Below are 18,948 nucleotides of genomic sequence, written 5' to 3'. Positions count from 1 at the left end.
AAATAAAAAATAAAACTTTTCAATTCTTCAACTTTCCTTGGAGACGCTGAGATTGAACCCAGGAGCTCATACATGCAAAGCATGTGCTCTACCACTGAACCACTGGCCCTTGTGAATGTTGGGCTGAGTTACATGTGCCTTGTACTCAAGCTAGATGCTAATTTTCCAACTAAATAATTAGGCAGAGAGAGATGTGCAACAGATAAAGGTTTGAGTTAAAGGAAAACTTTCCTTGGAGATGCTGGGGATTGAACCCAGGACCTCATACATGCAAAGCATGCGCTCTACCACTGAGCTACATCCCCTGATGGACTGAAGCAAGTTTCCTGCAGGCTAGTGGAAAGTTCCACATTGCTTTGAAATGCTAGCTTGAGTAAAAGGGACATGAAACTCACCACAACCTTCACAAGGGGAAGTAGCTCAATGGTAGAGCATATGCTTTGCATGTATTAGGCTAATGGAAAGTTCCAAATTGCTTTAAATGCTGGGGATTGAACCCAGGACCTTTTTTGCAAAAGTTTTTTGCAAAAAAAAATACAAAAAAATCCTTACAATTCAACAAATTTCTTTGGAGACACTGGGGATTGAACCCAGGAGCTCATACATACAAAGCATGCGCTCTACCACTGAGCCACTGGACTTGTGAAGGTTGGGCTGAGTTACATGTACCTTATACTCAAGCTAGTTGCTATTTTTCCAAATATAAATTAGGCAGTGAGAGATGCGCAACAGATAAAGCTTAGTGTTGAAGGACAATTTCCTTTGGAGTAGCTGGGGATTGAACCCATGACCACATGCATGCAAAGCATATGCTCTACCACTGAGCTACTGGCACTTGAGAAAGCTGTGCTGAGTTACATTTGCCTTGTACTCAAGCTAGTTGCTATTTTTCCAAATATAAATTTGGCAGAGAGAGATGTGCAACAGATAAAGCTTTGAATTAAAGGATGACTTTCTTGGAGATGCTGGGGATTGAACCCAGGAACTCATACATGCAAAGCATGCGCTCTACCACTGAGCTACATCCCCTGATGGACTAACGCAAGTTTCCTGCAGGCGAGTGGAAAGTTCCACATTGCTTTGAAATGCTAGCTTGAGTAAAAGGGACATGTAACTCACCACAACCTTCACAAGAGGCAGTAGCTCAATGGTAGAGCAATACTTTGCGTGTGTGAGGCTAATGGAAAGTTCCACAATCCTTTAAATTGCTGGGGATTGAAACCAGGACCTTTGTTGCAAAAAAAATAAAAAATAAAACTTTTCAATTCTACAACTTTCCTTGGAGACGCTGAGATTGTACCCAGGAGCTCATACATGCAAAGCATGTTCTCTACCACTGAACCACTGGCCCTAGTGAAGGTTGGGCTGAGTTACAAGTGCCTTGTACTCAAGCTAGATGCAAATTTCCCAAATAAAAAACTAGGCAGAGAGAGATGTGCAACAGATAAAGGTTTAAGTTAAAGGATAACTTTCCTTGGAGATGCTGGGGATTGAACCCAGGACCTCATACATGCAAAGCATGCGGTCTACCACTGAGCTACATCCCCTGATGGACTGAAGCAAGTTTCCTGCAGCCTAGTGGAAAGTTCCACATTGCGTTGAAATGCTAGCTTGAGTAAAAGGGACATGTAACTCACCACAACCTTCACAAGAGGCAGTAGCTCAATGGTAGAGCATATACTTTGCATGTGTGAGGCTAATGGAAAGTTCCACATTCCTTTAAATTGCTGGGGATTGAAACCAGGACCTTTGTTGCAAAAAAAAATAAAAAATAAAACTTTTCAATTCTACAACTTTCCTTGGAGACGCTGAGATTGAACCCAGGAGCTCATACATGCAAAGCATGTGCTGTACCACTGAACCACTGGCCCTTGTGAATGTTGGGCTGAGTTACATGTGCTTTGTACTCAAGCTAGATGCTAATTTTCCTACTAAATAATTAGGCAGAGAGAGATGTGCAACAGATAAAGGTTTGAGTTAAAGGAAAACTTTCCTTGGAGATGCTGGGGATTGAACCCAGGACCTCATACATGCAAAGCATGCGCTCTACCACTGAGCTACATCCCCTGATGGACTGAAGCAAGTTCCCTGCAGGCTAGTGGAAAGTTCCACATTGCTTTGAAATGCTAGCTTGAGTAAAAGGGACATGAAACTCACCACAACCTTCACAAGGGGCAGTAGCTCAATGGTAGAGCATATGCTTTGCATGTATTAGGCTAATGGAAAGTTCCAAATTGCTTTAAAATGCTGGGGATTGAACCCAGGACCTTTTTTGCAAAAGTTTTTTGCAAAAAAAATACAAAAAAATCCTTACAATTTAAAAAAATTTCTTTGGAGACACTGGGGATTGAACCCAGGAGTTCATACATACAAAGCATGCGCTCTACCACTGAGCCACTGGACTTGTGAAGGTTGGGCTGAGTTACATGTACCTTATACTCAAGCTAGTTGCTATTTTTCCAAATATAAATTAGGCAGTGAGAGATGCGCAACAGATAATGCTTAGTGTTGAAGGACAATTTCCTTTGGAGTAGCTGGGGATTGAACCCATGACCACATGCATGCAAAGCATATGCTCTACCACTGAGCTACTGGCACTTGAGAAAGCTGTGCTGAGTTACATTTGCCTTGTACTCAAGCTAGTTGCTATTTTTCCAAATTTAAATTTGGCAGAGAGAGATGTGCAACAGATAAAGCTTTGAGTTAAAGGATGACTTTCTTGGAGATGCTGGGGATTGAACCCAGGACCTCATACATGCAAAGCATGCGCTCTACCACTGAGCTACATCCCCTGATGGACTAACGCAAGTTTCCTGCAGGCGAGTGGAAAGTTCCACATTGCTTTGAAATGCTAGCTTGAGTAAAAGGGACATGTAACTCACCACAACCTTCACAAGAGGCAGTAGCTCAATGGTAGAGCATATACTTTGCATGTGTGAGGCTAATGGAAAGTTCCACATTCCTTTAAATTGGTGGGGATTGAAACCAGGACCTTTGTTGCAAAAAAAATAAAAAATAAAACTTTTCAATTCTACAACTTTCCTTGGAGACGCTGAGATTGAACCCAGGAGCTCATACATGCAAAGCATGTTCTCTACCACTGAACCACTGGCCCTTGTGAATGTTGGGCTGAGTTACAAGTGCCTTGTACTCAAGCTAGATGCAAATTTCCCAACTAAAAAATTAGGCAGAGAGAGATGTGCAACAGAAAAAGCTTTGAGTTAAAGGATGACTTTCTTGGAGATGCTGGGGATTGAACCCAGGACCTCATACATGCAAAGCATGCGCTCTACCACTGAGCTACATCCCCTGATGGACTGAAGCAAGTTTCCTGCAGGCGAGTGGAAAGTTCTACATTGCTAAGAAATGCTAGCTTGAGTAAAAGGGACATGAAACTCACCACAACCTTCACAGGGGGCAGTAGCTCAATGGTAGAGTATATGCTTTGCATGTATGAGGCTAAAGGAAAGTTCCAAATTGCTTTAAAATGCTGGGGATTGAACCCAGAACATTTGTTGCAAAAAAAATCCAACAAAACAACTTTACAATTCTACGTGGTGACACGGGAACTTTCTTTGGAGACGCTGGGGATTGAACCCAGGAGCTCATACATGCAAAGCATGTGTTCTACCACTGAGCCACTGGCCCTAGTGAAGGCTGAGGGCCTTCAGGCTCACAATTAGGCTGAGATACAGCCTAGGCTGAGATACAGCCAAGCTCACAATTAGGCTGAGATACATGTACCTTATACTCAAGCTAGCTGCCATTTTTCCAAATATAAATTAGGCAGAGAGAGATGCACAACAGATAAAGCTTTGAGGTGAAGTATAACTATCCTTGGAGTTGCTGGAGATTGAACCCATGACCACATGCATGCAAAGCATATGCTCTACCACTGAACCACTGGCCCTTGTGAATGTTGGGCTGAGTTACAAGTGCCTTGTACTCAAGCTAGATGCTAATTTCCCAACTAAAAAATTATGCAGAGAGAGATGTGCAACAGATAAAGGTTTGAGTTAAAGGATAACTTTCCTTGGAGATGCTGGCGATTGAACCCAGGACCTCATACATGCAAAGCATGCGCTCTACCACTGAGCTACAACCCCTGATGGACTGAAGCAAGTTTCCTGCAGCCTAGTGGAAAGTTCCACATTGCGTTGAAATGCTAGCTTGAGTAAAAGGGACATGAAACTCACCACAACCTTCACAAGGGGCAGTAGCTCAATGGTAGAGCATATGCTTTGCATGTATTAGGCTAATGGAAAGTTCCAAATTGCTTTAAAATGCTGGGGATTGAACCCAGGACATTTGTTGCAAAAAAATCCAAAAAAATAACTTTACAATTCTACGTGGTAACACGGGAACTTTCCTTGGAGAAGCTGGGGATTGAACCCATGACCACATGAATGCAAAGCATATGCTCTACCACTGAGCTACTGTCACTTGAGAAAGCTGTGCTGAGTTACATGTGCCTTGTACTCAAGCTAGTTGTTATTTTTCCAAATATAAATTTGGCAGAGAGAGATGTGCAACAGAAAAAGCTTTGAGTTAAAGGATGACTTTCTTGGAGATGCTGGGGATTGAACCCAGGACCTCATACATGCAAAGCATGCAGTCTACCACTGAGCTACATCCCCTGATGGACTGAAGCAAGTTTCCTGCAGCCTAGTGGAAAGTTCCACATTGCGTTGATATGCTAGCTTGAGTAAAAGGGACATGTAACTCACCACAACCTTCACAAGAGGCAGTAGCTCAATGGTAGAGCATATACTTTGCATGTGTGAGGCTAATGGAAAGTTCCACATTCCTTTAAATTGCTGGGGATTGAAACCAGGACCTTTGTTGCAAAAAAAAAAAAAATAATAAAACTTTTCAATTCTACAACTTTCCTTGGAGACGCTGAGATTGAACCCAGGAGCTCATACATGCAAAGCATGTGCTGTACCACTGAACCACTGGCCCTTGTGAATTTTGGGCTGAGTTACATGTGCTTTGTACTCAAGCTAGATGCTAATTTTCCAACTAAATAATTAGGCAGAGAGAGATGTGCAACAGATAAAGGTTTGAGTTAAAGGAAAACTTTCCTTGGAGATGCTGGGGATTGAACCCAGGACCTCATACATGCAAAGCATGCGCTCTACCACTGAGCTACATCCCCTGATGGAGTGAAGCAAGTTTCCTGCAGGCTAGTGGAAAGTTCCACATTGCTTTGAAGTACTAGCTTGAGTAAAAGGGACATGAAACTCACCACAACCTTCACAGGGGGCAGTAGCTCAATGGTCGAGTATATGCGTTGCATGTATGAGGCTAAAGGAAAGTTCCAAATTGCTTTAAAATGCTGGGGATTGAACCCAGGACATTTGTTGCAAAAAAAATCCAATAAAACAACTTTACAATTCTACGTGGTGACATGGGAACTTTCTTTGGAGACGGTGGGGATTGAACCCAGGAGCTCATACATGCAAAGCATGTGTTCTACCAGTGAGCCACTGGCCCTAGTGAAGGTTGGGCTGAGATACATGTACCTTATACTTAAGCTAGCTGCCATTTTTCCAAATATAAATTAGGCAGAGAGAGATGCACAACAGATAAAGCTTTGAGGTGAAGTATAACTATCCTTGGAGTTGCTGGAGATTGAACCCATGACCACATGCATGCAAAGCATATGCTCTACCACTGAGCTACTGGCACTTGAGAAAGCTGTGTTGAGTTACATGTGCCTTGTACTCAAGCTAGTTGTTATTTTTCCAAATATAAATTTGGCAGAGAGAGATGTGCAACAGATAAAGCTTTGAGTTAAAGGATGACTTTCTTGGAGATGCTGGGGATTGAACCCAGGACCTCATACATGCAAAGCATGCGCTCTACCACTGAGCTACATCCCCTGATGGACTGAAGCAAGTTTCCTGCAGCCTAGTGGAAAGTTCCACATTGCGTTGAAATGCTAGCTTGAGTAAAAGGAACATGTAACTCACCACAACCTTCACAAGAGGCAGTTGCTCAATGGTAGAGCATATACTTTGCATGTGTGAGGCTAATGGAAAGTTCCACATTCCTTTAAATTGCTGGGGATTGAAACCAGGACCTTTGTTGCAAAAAAAATAAAAAATAAAACTTTTCAATTCTTCAACTTTCCTTGGAGACGCTGAGATTGAACCCAGGAGCTCATACATGCAAAGCATGTGCTCTACCACTGAACCACTGGCCCTTGTGAATGTTGGGCTGAGTTACATGTGCCTTGTACTCAAGCTAGATGCTAATTTTCCAACTAAATAATTAGGCAGAGAGAGATGTGCAACAGATAAAGGTTTAAGGATAACGGATAACTTTCCTTGGAGATGCTGGGGATTGAACCCAGGACCTCATACATGCAAAGCATGCGGTCTACCACTGAGCTACATCCCCTGATGGACTGAAGCAAGTTTCCTGCAGCCTAGTGGAAAGTTCCACATTGCGTTGAAATGCTAGCTTGAGTAAAAGGGACATGTAACTCACCACAACCTTCACAAGAGGCAGTAGCTCAATGGTAGAGCATATACTTTGCATGTGTGAGGCTAATGGAAAGTTCCACATTCCTTTAAATTGCTGGGGATTGAAACCAGGACCTTTGTTGCAAAAAAAAAAATAAAAAATAAAACTTTTCAATTCTACAACTTTCCTTGAAAACGCTGAGATTGAACCCAGGAGCTCATACATGCAAAGCATGTGCTGTACCACTGAACCACTGGCCCTTGTGAATGTTGGGCTGAGTTACATGTGCTTTGTACTCAAGCTAGATGCTAATTTTCCAACTAAATAATTAGGCAGAGAGAGATGTGCAACAGATAAAGGTTTGAGTTAAAGGAAAACTTTCCTTGGAGATGCTGGGGATTGAACCCAGGACCTCATACATGCAAAGCATGCGCTCTACCACTGAGCTACATCCCCTGATGGACTGAAGCAAGTTTCCCGCAGGCTAGTGGAAAGTTCCACATTGCTTTGAAATGCTAGCTTGAGTAAAAGGGACATGAAACTCACCACAACCTTCACAAGGGGCAGTAGCTCAATGGTAGAGCATATGCTTTGCATGTATTAGGCTAATGGAAAGTTCCAAATTGCTTTAAAATGCTGGGGATTGAACCCAGGACCTTTTTTGCAAAAGTTTTTTGCAAAAAAAATACAAAAAAATCCTTACAATTCAAAAAATTTCTTTGGAGACACTGGGGATTGAACCCAGGAGTTCATACATACAAAGCATGCGCTCTACCACTGAGCCACTGGACTTGTGAAGGTTGGGCTGAGTTACATGTACCTTATACTCAAGCTAGTTGCTATTTTTCCAAATATAAATTAGGCAGTGAGAGATGCGCAACAGATAAAGCTTAGTGTTGAAGGACAATTTCCTTTGGAGTTGCTGGAGATTGAACCCATGACCACATGCATGCAAAGCATATGCTCTACCACTGAACCACTGGCCCTTGTGAATGTTGGGCTGAGTTACATGTGCCTTGTACTCAAGCTAGATGCTAATTTCCCAACTAAATAATTAGGCAGAGAGAGATGTGCAACAGATAAAGGTTTGAGTTAAATGATAACTTTCCTTGGAGATGCTGGGGATTGAACCCAGGACCTCATATATGCAAAGCATGCGCTCTACCACTGAGCTACATCCCCTGACGGAATGAAGCAAGTTTCCTGCAGGCTAGTGGAAAGTTCCACATTGCTTTGAAATGCTAGCTTGAGTAAAAGGGACATGAAACTCACCACAACCTTCACAGGGGGCAGTTGCTCAATGGTAGAGCATATACTTTGCATGTGTGAGGCTAATGGAAAGTTCCATATTCCTTTAAATTGCTGGGGATTGAAACCAGGACCTTTGTTGCAAAAAAAATAAAAAATAAAACTTTTCAATTCTTCAACTTTCCTTGGAGATGCTGAGATTGAACCCAGGAGCTCATACATGCAAAGCATGTGCTCTACCACTGAACCACTGGCCCTTGTGAATGTTGGGCTGAGTTACATGTGCCTTGTACTCAAGCTAGATGCTAATTTTCCAACTAAATAATTAGGCAGAGAGAGATGTGCAACAGATAAAGGTTTGAGTTAAAGGAAAACTTTCCTTGGAAATGGTGATTGAACCCAGGACCTCATACATGCAAAGCATGCGCTCTACCACTGAGCTACATCCCCTGATGGACTGAAGCAAGTTTCCTGCAGGCTAGTGGAAAGTTCCACATTGCTTTGACATGCTAGCTTGAGTAAAAGGGACATGAAACTCACCACAACCTTCACAAGGGGCAGTAGCTCAATGGTAGAGCATATGCTTTGCATGTATTAGGCTAATGGAAAGTTCCAAATTGCTTTAAATGCTGGGGATTGAACCCAGGACCTTTTTTGCAAAAGTTTTTTGCAAAAAAAAATACAAAAAAATCCTTACAATTCAACAAATTTCTTTGGAGACACTGGGGATTGAACCCAGGAGATCATACATACAAAGCATGCGCTCTACCACTGAGCCACTGGACTTGTGAAGGTTGGGCTGAGTTACATGTACCTTATACTCAAGCTAGTTGCTATTTTTCCAAATATAAATTAGGCAGTGAGAGATGCGCAACAGATAAAGATTAGTGTTGAAGGACAATTTCCTTTGGAGTAGCTGGGGATTGAACCCATGACCACATGCATGCAAAGCATATGCTCTACCACTGAACCACTGGCCCTTGTGAATGTTGGGCTGAGTTACAAGTGCCTTGTACTCAAGCTAGATGCAAATTTCCCAACTAAAAAATTAGGCAGAGAGAGATGTGCAACAGATAAAGGTTTAAGGATAACGGATAACTTTCCTTGGAGATGCTGGGGATTGAACCCAGGACCTCATACATGCAAAGCATGCGGTCTACCACTGAGCTACATCCCCTGATGGACTGAAGCAAGTTTCCTGCAGCCTAGTGGAAAGTTCCACATTGCGTTGAAATGCTAGCTTGAGTAAAAGGGACATGTAACTCACCACAACCTTCACAAGAGGCAGTAGCTCAATGGTAGAGCATATACTTTGCATGTGTGAGGCTAATGGAAAGTTCCACATTCCTTTAAATTGCTGGGGATTGAAACCAGGACCTTTGTTGCAAAAAAAATAAAAAAAATAAAACTTTTCAATTCTACAACTTTCCTTGAAAACGCTGAGATTGAACCCAGGAGCTCATACATGCAAAGCATGTGCTGTACCACTGAACCACTGGCCCTTGTGAATGTTGGGCTGAGTTACATGTGCTTTGTACTCAAGCTAGATGCTAATTTTCCAACTAAATAATTAGGCAGAGAGAGATGTGCAACAGATAAAGGTTTGAGTTAAAGGAAAACTTTCCTTGGAGATGCTGGGGATTGAACCCAGGACCTTATACATGCAAAGCATGCGCTCTACCACTGAGCTACATCCCCTGATGGACTGAAGCAAGTTTCCCGCAGGCTAGTGGAAAGTTCCACATTGCTTTGAAATGCTAGCTTGAGTAAAAGGGACATGAAACTCACCACAACCTTCACAAGGGGCAGTAGCTCAATGGTAGAGTATAAACTTTGCATGTATGAGGCTAAAGGAAAGTTCCAAATTGCTTTAAAATGCTGGGGATTGAACCCAGGACATTTGTTGCAAAAAAAATCCAACAAAACAACTTTACAATTCTACGTGGTGACACGGGAACTTTCCTTGGAGAAGCTGGGGATTGAACCCATGACCACATGAATGCAAAGCATGTGTTCTACCACTGAGCTACTGTCACTTGAGAAAGCTGTGCTGAGTTACATGTGCCTTGTACTCAAGCTAGTTGTTATTTTTCCAAATATAAATTTGGCAGAGAGAGATGTGCAACAGAAAAAGCTTTGAGTTAAAGGATGACTTTCTTGGAGAAGCTGGGGATTGAACCCAGGACCTCATACATGCAAAGCATGCAGTCTACCACTGAGCTACATCCCCTGATGGACTGAAGCAAGTTTCCTGCAGGCGAGTGGAAAGTTCCACATTGCTAAGAAATGCTAGCTTGAGTAAAAGGGACATGAAACTCACCACAACCTTCACAGGGGGCAGTAGCTCAATGGTAGAGTATAAACTTTGCATGTATGAGGCTAAAGGAAAGTTCCAAATTGCTTTAAAATGCTGGGGATTGAACCCAGGACATTTGTTGCAAAAAAAATCCAACAAAACAACTTTACAATTCTACGTGGTGACACGGGAACTTTCTTTGGAGACGCTGGGGATTGAACCCAGGAGCTCATACATGCAAAGCATGTGTTCGACCACTGAGCCACTGGCCCTAGTGAAGGTTGGGCTGAGATACATGTACCTTATACTCAAGCTAGCTGCCATTTTTCCAAATATAAATTAGGCAGAGAGAGATGCACAACAGATAAAGCTTTGAGGTGAAGTATAACTATCCTTGGAGTTGCTGGAGATTGAACCCATGACCACATGCATGCAAAGCATATGCTCTACCACTGAACCACTGGCCCTTGTGAATGTTGGGCTGAGTTACATGTGCCTTGTACTCAAGCTAGATGCTAATTTCCCAACTAAATAATTAGGCAGAGAGAGATGTGCAACAGATAAAGGTTTGAGTTAAATGATAACTTTCCTTGGAGATGCTGGGGATTGAACCCAGGACCTCATACATGCAAAGCATGCGCTCTACCACTGAGCTACATCCCCTGACGGAATGAAGCAAGTTTCCTGCAGGCTAGTGGAAAGTTCCACATTGCTTTGAAATGCTAGCTTGAGTAAAAGGGACATGAAACTCACCACAACCTTCACAAGGGGCAGTAGCTCAATGGTAGAGCAGGTGCTTTGCATGTATGAGGCTAAAGGAAAGTTCCAAATTGCTTTAAAATGCTGGGGATTGAACCCAGGACATTTGTTGCAAAAAAATCCAACAAAATAACTTTACAATTCTACGTGGTAACACAGGAACTTTCATTGGAGACGCTGGGGATTGAACCCATGACCACATGAATGCAAGGCATATGCTCTACCACTGAGCTACTGTCACTTGAGAAAGCTGTGCTGAGTTACATGTGCCTTGTACTCAAGCTAGATGCTAATTTCCCAACTAAATAATTAGGCAGAGAGAGATGTGCAACAGATAAAGGTTTGAGTTAAAGGATAACTTTCCTTGGAGATGCTGGGGATTGAACCCAGGACCTTATACATGCAAAGCATGCGCTCTACCACTGAGCTACATCCCCTGATGGACTGAAGCAAGTTTCCTGCAGGCTAGTGGAAAGTTCCACATTGCTTTGAAATGCTAGCTTGAGTAAAAGGGACATGAAACTCACCACAACCTTCACAAGGGGCAGTAGCTCAATGGTAGAGCAGGTGCTTTGCATGTATGAGGCTAAAGGAAAGTTCCAAATTGCTTTAAAATGCTGGGGATTGAACCCAGGACATTTGTTGCAAAAAAATCCAACAAAATAACTTTACAATTCTACGGGGTAAGACGGGAACTTTCCTTGGAGAAGCTGGGGATTGAACCCATGACCACATGAATGCAAAGCATATGCTCTACCACTGAGCTACTGTCACTTGAGAAAGCTGTGCTGAGTTACATGTGCCTTGTACTCAAGCTAGTTGTTATTTTTCCAAATATAAATTTGGCAGAGAGAGATGTGCAACAGAAAAAGCTTTGAGTTAAAGGATGACTTTCTTGGAGATGCTGGGGATTGAACCCAGGACCTCATAAATGCAAAGCATGCAGTCTAACACTGAGCTACATCCCCTGATGGACTGAAGCAAGTTTCCTGCAGCCTAGTGGAAAGTTCCACATTGCGTTGAAATGCTAGCTTGAGTAAAAGGGACATGTAACTCACCACAACCTTCACAAGAGGCAGTAGCTCAATGGTAGAGCATATACTTTGCATGTGTGAGGCTAATGGAAAGTTCCACATTCCTTTAAATTGCTGGGGATTGAAACCAGGACCTTTGTTGCAAAAAAAAATAAAAAATAAAACTTTTCAATTCTACAACTTTCCTTAGAGACGCTGAGATTGAACACAGGAGCTCATACATGCAAAGCATGTGGTGTACCACTGAACCACTGGCCCTTGTGAATTTTGGGCTGAGTTACATGTGCTTTGTACTCAAGCTAGATGCTAATTTTCCAACTAAATAATTAGGCAGAGAGAGATGTGCAACAGATAAAGGTTTGAGTTAAAGGAAAACTTTCCTTGGAGATGCTGGGGATTGAACCCAGGACCTCATACATGCAAAGCATGCGCTCTACCACTGAGCTACATCCCCTGATGGACCGAAGCAAGTTTCCTGCAGGCGAGTGGAAAGTTCCACATTGCTAAGAAATGCTAGCTTGAGTAAAAGGGACATGAAACTCACCACAACCTTCACAGGGGGCAGTAGCTCAATGGTAGAGTATATGCTTTGCATGTATGAGGCTAAAGGAAAGTTCCAAATTGCTTTAAAATGCTGGGGATTGAACCCAGGACATTTGTTGCAAAAAAAATCCAACAAAACAACTTTACAATTCTACGTGGTGACACAGGAACTTTCTTTGGAGACGCTGGGGATTGAACCCAGGAGCTCATACATGCAAAGCATGTGTTCTACCACTGAGCCACTGGCCCTAGTGAAGGTTGGGCTGAGATACATGTACCTTATACTCAAGCTAGCTGCCATTTTTCCAACTATAAATTAGGCAGAGAGAGATGCACAACAGATAAAGCTTTGAGGTGAAGTATAACTATCCTTGGAGTTGCTGGAGATTGAACCCATGACCACATGCATGCAAAGCATATGCTCTACCACTGAACCACTGGCCCTTGTGAATGTTGGGCTGAGTTACATGTGCCTTGTACTCAAGCTAGATGCTAATTTCCCAACTAAATAATTAGGCAGAGAGAGATGTGCAACAGATAAAGGTTTGAGTTAAATGATAACTTTCCTTGGAGATGCTGGGGATTGAACCCAGGACCTCATACATGCAAAGCATGCGCTCTACCACTGAGCTACATCCCCTGACGGAAAGAAGCAAGTTTCCTGCAGGCTAGTGGAAAGTTCCACATTGCTTTGAAATGCTAGCTTGAGTAAAAGGGACATGAAACTCACCACAACCTTCACAAGGGGCAGTAGCTCAATGGTAGAGCATATACTTTGCATGTGTGAGGCTAATGGAATGTTCCACATTCCTATAAATTGCTGGGGATTGAAACCAGGACCTTTGTTGCAAAAAAAAATTAAAAAAAAACTTTTCAATTCTACAACTTTCCTTGGAGACGCTGAGATTGATCCCAGGAGCTCATACATGCAAAGCATGTTCTCTACCACTGAACCACTGGCCCTTGTGAATGTTGGGCTGAGTTACAAGTGCCTTGTACTCAAGCTAGATGCTAATTTCCCAACTAAATAATTAGGCAGAGAGAGATGTGCAACAGATAAAGGTTTGAGTTAAAGGATAACTTTCCTTGGAGATGCTGGGGATTGAACCCAGGACCTCATACATGCAAAGCGTGCGCTCTACCACTGAGCTACATCCCCTGATGGACTGAAGCAAGTTTCCTGCAGGCTAGTGGAAAGTTCCACATTGCTTTGAAATGCTAGCTTGAGTAAAAGGGACATGAAACTCACCACAACCTTCACAAGGGGCAGTAGCTCAATGGTAGAGCAGGTGCTTTGCATGTATGAGGCTAAAGGAAAGTTCCAAATTGCTTTAAAATGCTGGGGATTGAACCCAGGACATTTCTTGCAAAAAAATCCAACAAAATAACTTTACAATTCTACGTGGTAAGACGGGAACTTTCCTTGGAGAAGCTGGGGATTGAACCCATGACCACATGAATGCAAAGCATGTGCTCTACCACTGAGCTACTGTCACTTGAGAAAGCTGTGCTGAGTTACATGTGCCTTGTACTCAAGCTAGTTGTTATTTTTCCAAATATAAATTTGGCAGAGAGAGATGTGCAACAGAAAAAGCTTTGAGTTAAAGGATGACTTTCTTGGAGATGCTGGGGATTGAACCCAGGACCTCATACATGCAAAGCGTGCGCTCTACCACTGAGCTACATCCCCTGATGGACTGAAGTAAGTTTCCTGCAGCCTAGTGGAAAGTTCCACATTGCGTTGAAATGCTAGCTTGAGTAAAAGGGACATGTAACTCACCACAACCTTCACAAGAGGCAGTAGCTCAATGGTAGAGCATATACTTTGCATGTGTGAGGCTAATGGAAAGTTCCACATTCCTTTAAATTGCTGGGGATTGAAACCAGGACCTTTGTTGCAAAAAAAAAATAAAAAATAAAACTTTTCAATTCTACAACTTTCCTTGGAGACGCTGAGATTGAACCCAGGAGCTCATACATGCAAAGCATGTGCTGTACCACTGAACCACTGGCCCTTGTGAATGTTGGGTTGAGTTACATGTGCTTTGTACTCAAGCTAGATGCTAATTTTCCAACTAAATAATTAGGCAGAGAGAGATGTGCAACAGATAAAGGTTTGAGTTAAAGGAAAACTTTCCTTGGAGATGCTGGGGATTGAACCCAGGACCTCATACATGCAAAGCATGCGCTCTACCACTGAGCTACATCCCCTGATGGACTGAAGCAAGTTTCCCGCAGGCTAGTGGAAAGTTCCACATTGCTTTGAAATGCTAGCTTGAGTAAAAGGGACATGAAACTCACCACAACCTTCACAAGGGGCAGTAGCTCAATGGTAGAGCATATGCTTTGCATGTATTAGGCTAATGGAAAGTTCCAAATTGCTTTAAAATGCTGGGGATTGAACCCAGGACCTTTTTTGCAAAAGTTTTTTGCAAAAAAAATACAAAAAAATCCTTACAATTCAAAAAATTTCTTTGGAGACACTGGGGATTGAACCCAGGAGTTCATACATACAAAGCATGCGCTCTACCACTGAGCCACTGGACTTGTGAAGGTTGGGCTGAGTTACATGTACCTTATACTCAAGCTAGTTGCTATTTTTCCAAATATAAATTAGGCAGTGAGAGATGCGCAACAGATAAAGCTTAGTGTTGAAGGACAATTTCCTTTGGAGTAGCTGGGGATTGAACCCATGACCACATGCATGCAAAGCATATGCTCTACCACTGAGCTACTGGCACTTGAGAAAGCTGTGCTGAGTTACATTTGCCTTGTACTCAAGCTAGTTGCTATTTTTCCAAATTTAAATTTGGCAGAGAGAGATGTGCAACAGATAAAGCTTTGAGTTAAAGGATGACTTTCTTGGAGATGCTGGGGATTGAACCCAGCACCTCATACATGCAAAGCATGCGCTCTACCACTGAGCTACATCCCCTGATGGACTAACGCAAGTTTCCTGCAGGCGAGTGGAAAGTTCCACATTGCGTTGAAATGCTAGCTTGAGTAAAAGGAACATGTAACTCACCACAACCTTCACAAGAGGCAGTTGCTCAATGGTAGAGCATATACTTTGCATGTGTGAGGCTAATGGAAAGTTCCACATTCCTTTAAATTGCTGGGGATTGAAACCAGGACCTTTGTTGCAAAAAAAATAAAAAATAAAACTTTTCAATTCTTCAACTTTCCTTGGAGACGCTGAGATTGAACCCAGGAGCTCATACATGCAAAGCATGTGCTCTACCACTGAACCACTGGCCCTTGTGAATGTTGGGCTGAGTTACATGTGCCTTGTACTCAAGCTAGATGCTAATTTTCCAACTAAATAATTAGGCAGAGAGAGATGTGCAACAGATAAAGGTTTGAGTTAAAGGAAAACTTTCCTTGGAGATGCTGGGGATTGAACCCAGGACCTCATACATGCAAAGCATGCGCTCTACCACTGAGCTACATCCCCTGATGGACTGAAGCAAGTTTCCTGCAGGCTAGTGGAAAGTTCCACATTGCTTTGAAATGCTAGCTTGAGTAAAAGGGACATGAAACTCACCACAACCTTCACAAGGGGAAGTAGCTCAATGGTAGAGCATATGCTTTGCATGTATTAGGCTAATGGAAAGTTCCAAATTGCTTTAAATGCTGGGGATTGAACCCAGGACCTTTTTTGCAAAAGTTTTTTGCAAAAAAAATACAAAAAAATCCTTACAATTCAACAAATTTCTTTGGAGACACTGGGGATTGAACCCAGGAGCTCATACATACAAAGCATGCGCTCTACCACTGAGCCACTGGACTTGTGAAGGTTGGGCTGAGTTACATGTACCTTATACTCAAGCTAGTTGCTATTTTTCCAAATATAAATTAGGCAGTGAGAGATGCGCAACAGATAAAGCTTAGTGTTGAAGGACAATTTCCTTTGGAGTAGCTGGGGATTGAACCCATGACCACATGCATGCAAAGCATATGCTCTACCACTGAGCTACTGGCACTTGAGAAAGCTGTGCTGAGTTACATTTGCCTTGTACTCAAGCTAGTTGCTATTTTTCCAAATATAAATTTGGCAGAGAGAGATGTGCAACAGATAAAGCTTTGAGTTAAAGGATGACTTTCTTGGAGATGCTGGGGATTGAACCCAGGAACTCATACATGCAAAGCATTCGCTCTACCACTGAGCTACATCCCCTGATGGACTAATGCAAGTTTCCTGCAGGCGAGTGGAAAGTTCCACATTGCTTTGAAATGCTAGCTTGAGTAAAAGGGACATGTAACTCACCACAACCTTCACAAGAGGCAGTAGCTCAATGGTAGAGCATATACTTTGCGTGTGTGAGGCTAATGGAAAGTTCCACATTCCTTTAAATTGCTGGGGATTGAAACCAGGACCTTTGTTGCAAAAAAAATAAAAAATAAAACTTTTCAATTCTACAACTTTCCTTGGAGACGCTGAGATTGTACCCAGGAGCTCATACATGCAAAGCATGTTCTCTACCACTGAACCACTGGCCCTTGTGAATGTTGGGCTGAGTTACAAGTTCCTTGTACTCAAGCTAGATGCAAATTTCCCAACTAAAAAATTAGGCAGAGAGAGATGTGCAACAGATAAAGGTTTAAGTTAAAGGATAACTTTCCTTGGAGATGCTGGGGATTGAACCCAGGACCTCATACAAGCAAAGCATGCGGTCTACCACTGAGCTACATCCCCTGATGGACTGAAGTAAGTTTCCTGCAGCCTAGTGGAAAGTTCCACATTGCGTTGAAATGCTAGCTTGAGTAAAAGGGACATGTAACTCACCACAACCTTCACAAGAGGCAGTAGCTCAATGGTAGAGCATATACTTTGCATGTGTGAGGCTAATGGAAAGTTCCACATTCCTTTAAATTGCTGGGGATTGAAACCAGGACCTTTGTTGCAAAAAAAAAATAAAAAATAAAACTTTTCAATTCTACAACTTTCCTTGGAGACGCTGAGATTGAACCCAGGAGCTCATACATGCAAAGCATGTGCTGTACCACTGAACCACTGGCCCTTGTGAATGTTGGGTTGAGTTACATGTGCTTTGTACTCAAGCTAGATGCTAATTTTCCAACTAAATAATTAGGCAGAGAGAGATGTGCAACAGATAAAGGTTTGAGTTAAAGGAAAACTTTCCTTGGAGATGCTGGGGATTGAACCCAGGACCTCATACATGCAAAGCATGCGCTCTACCACTGAGCTACATCCCCTGATGGACTGAAGCAAGTTTCCCGCAGGCTAGTGGAAAGTTCCACATTGCTTTGAAATGCTAGCTTGAGTAAAAGGGACATGAAACTCACCACAACCTTCACAAGGGGCAGTAGCTCAATGGTAGAGCATATGCTTTGCATGTATTAGGCTAATGGAAAGTTCCAAATTGCTTTAAAATGCTGGGGATTGAACCCAGGACCTTTTTTGCAAAAGTTTTTTGCAAAAAAAATACAAAAAAATCCTTACAATTCAAAAAGTTCTTTGGAGACACTGGGGATTGAACCCAGGAGTTCATACATACAAAGCATGCGATCTACCACTGAGCCACTGGACTTGTGAAGGTAGGGCTGAGTTACATGTACCTTATACTCAAGCTAGTTGCTATTTTTCCAAATATAAATTAGGCAGTGAGAGATGCGCAACAGATAAAGCTTAGTGTTGAAGGACAATTTCCTTTGGAGTAGCTGGGGATTGAACCCATGACCACATGCATGCAAAGCATATGCTCTACCACTGAGCTACTGGCACTTGAGAAAGCTGTGCTGAGTTACATTTGCCTTGTACTCAAGCTAGTTGCTATTTTTCCAAATTTAAATTTGGCAGAGAGAGATGTGCAACAGATAAAGCTTTGAGTTAAAGGATGACTTTCTTGGAGATGCTGGGGATTGAACCCAGCACCTCATACATGCAAAGCATGCGCTCTACCACTGAGCTACATCCCCTGATGGACTAACGCAAGTTTCCTGCAGGCGAGTGGAAAGTTCCACATTGCGTTGAAATGCTAGCTTGAGTAAAAGGAACATGTAACTCACCACAACCTTCACAAGAGGCAGTTGCTCAATGGTAGAGCATATACTTTGCATGTGTGAGGCTAATGGAAAGTTCCACATTCCTTTAAATTGCTGGGGATTGAAACCAGGACCTTTGTTGCAAAAAAAAATAAAAAATAAAACTTTTCAATTCTTCAACTTTCCCTGGAGACGCTGAGATTGAACCCAGGAGCTCATACATGCAAAGCATGTGCTCTACCACTGAACCACTGGCCCTTGTGAATGTTGGGCTGAGTTACATGTGCCTTGTACTCAAGCTAGATGCTAATTTTCCAACTAAATAATTAGGCAGAGAGAGATGTGCAACAGATAAAGGTTTGAGTTAAAGGAAAACTTTCCTTGGAGATGCTGGGGATTGAACCCAGGACCTCATACATGCAAAGCATGCGCTCTACCACTGAGCTACATCCCCTGATGGACTGAAGCAAGTTTCCTGCAGGCTAGTGGAAAGTTCCACATTGCTTTGAAATGCTAGCTTGAGTAAAAGGGACATGAAACTCACCACAACCTTCACAAGGGGAAGTAGCTCAATGGTAGAGCATATGCTTT

At 42.6% G+C, this 18,948-nt stretch overlaps 16 non-coding genes across 16 annotated transcripts; all 16 read right to left on the bottom strand.

Moving 5' to 3' along the window:
• Nucleotides 1-233: 233 nt before the first annotated feature.
• trnaa-ugc (transfer RNA alanine (anticodon UGC)) lies at nucleotides 234-305 on the bottom strand. Its single transcript has one exon. It is a non-coding gene; the product is annotated as a tRNA-Ala (tRNA).
• A 1,690-nt stretch (nucleotides 306-1,995) lies between these two features.
• On the bottom strand, nucleotides 1,996-2,067 carry trnaa-ugc (transfer RNA alanine (anticodon UGC)). The gene has a single exon. It is a non-coding gene; the product is annotated as a tRNA-Ala (tRNA).
• Nucleotides 2,068-2,720: 653 nt separating this feature from the next.
• trnaa-ugc (transfer RNA alanine (anticodon UGC)) lies at nucleotides 2,721-2,792 on the bottom strand. The gene has a single exon. It is a non-coding gene; the product is annotated as a tRNA-Ala (tRNA).
• A 446-nt stretch (nucleotides 2,793-3,238) lies between these two features.
• On the bottom strand, nucleotides 3,239-3,310 carry trnaa-ugc (transfer RNA alanine (anticodon UGC)). Its single transcript has one exon. It is a non-coding gene; the product is annotated as a tRNA-Ala (tRNA).
• Nucleotides 3,311-5,086: 1,776 nt separating this feature from the next.
• On the bottom strand, nucleotides 5,087-5,158 carry trnaa-ugc (transfer RNA alanine (anticodon UGC)). The gene has a single exon. It is a non-coding gene; the product is annotated as a tRNA-Ala (tRNA).
• Nucleotides 5,159-5,813: 655 nt separating this feature from the next.
• On the bottom strand, nucleotides 5,814-5,885 carry trnaa-ugc (transfer RNA alanine (anticodon UGC)). Its single transcript has one exon. It is a non-coding gene; the product is annotated as a tRNA-Ala (tRNA).
• Nucleotides 5,886-6,855: 970 nt separating this feature from the next.
• trnaa-ugc (transfer RNA alanine (anticodon UGC)) lies at nucleotides 6,856-6,927 on the bottom strand. Its single transcript has one exon. It is a non-coding gene; the product is annotated as a tRNA-Ala (tRNA).
• A 3,679-nt stretch (nucleotides 6,928-10,606) lies between these two features.
• On the bottom strand, nucleotides 10,607-10,678 carry trnaa-ugc (transfer RNA alanine (anticodon UGC)). Its single transcript has one exon. It is a non-coding gene; the product is annotated as a tRNA-Ala (tRNA).
• Nucleotides 10,679-12,190: 1,512 nt separating this feature from the next.
• Nucleotides 12,191-12,262, bottom strand: trnaa-ugc (transfer RNA alanine (anticodon UGC)). The gene has a single exon. It is a non-coding gene; the product is annotated as a tRNA-Ala (tRNA).
• A 657-nt stretch (nucleotides 12,263-12,919) lies between these two features.
• Nucleotides 12,920-12,991, bottom strand: trnaa-ugc (transfer RNA alanine (anticodon UGC)). The gene has a single exon. It is a non-coding gene; the product is annotated as a tRNA-Ala (tRNA).
• Nucleotides 12,992-14,490: 1,499 nt separating this feature from the next.
• Nucleotides 14,491-14,562, bottom strand: trnaa-ugc (transfer RNA alanine (anticodon UGC)). Its single transcript has one exon. It is a non-coding gene; the product is annotated as a tRNA-Ala (tRNA).
• Nucleotides 14,563-15,214: 652 nt separating this feature from the next.
• Nucleotides 15,215-15,286, bottom strand: trnaa-ugc (transfer RNA alanine (anticodon UGC)). The gene has a single exon. It is a non-coding gene; the product is annotated as a tRNA-Ala (tRNA).
• Nucleotides 15,287-15,733: 447 nt separating this feature from the next.
• trnaa-ugc (transfer RNA alanine (anticodon UGC)) lies at nucleotides 15,734-15,805 on the bottom strand. The gene has a single exon. It is a non-coding gene; the product is annotated as a tRNA-Ala (tRNA).
• A 1,691-nt stretch (nucleotides 15,806-17,496) lies between these two features.
• trnaa-ugc (transfer RNA alanine (anticodon UGC)) lies at nucleotides 17,497-17,568 on the bottom strand. The gene has a single exon. It is a non-coding gene; the product is annotated as a tRNA-Ala (tRNA).
• Nucleotides 17,569-18,219: 651 nt separating this feature from the next.
• Nucleotides 18,220-18,291, bottom strand: trnaa-ugc (transfer RNA alanine (anticodon UGC)). The gene has a single exon. It is a non-coding gene; the product is annotated as a tRNA-Ala (tRNA).
• A 448-nt stretch (nucleotides 18,292-18,739) lies between these two features.
• trnaa-ugc (transfer RNA alanine (anticodon UGC)) lies at nucleotides 18,740-18,811 on the bottom strand. Its single transcript has one exon. It is a non-coding gene; the product is annotated as a tRNA-Ala (tRNA).
• Between the last annotated feature and the right edge of the window lie 137 nt (nucleotides 18,812-18,948).

The sequence above is a fragment of the Pseudorasbora parva genome, chromosome 20 (genome assembly GCF_024679245.1).
Source record: "Pseudorasbora parva isolate DD20220531a chromosome 20, ASM2467924v1, whole genome shotgun sequence".
In the NCBI taxonomy this organism is placed as follows: Eukaryota; Metazoa; Chordata; class Actinopteri; order Cypriniformes; family Gobionidae; genus Pseudorasbora; species Pseudorasbora parva.
The sequence above is the reverse complement of the archived record's forward strand: the minus strand, read 5'-3'. Positions and strand labels throughout refer to the sequence as shown.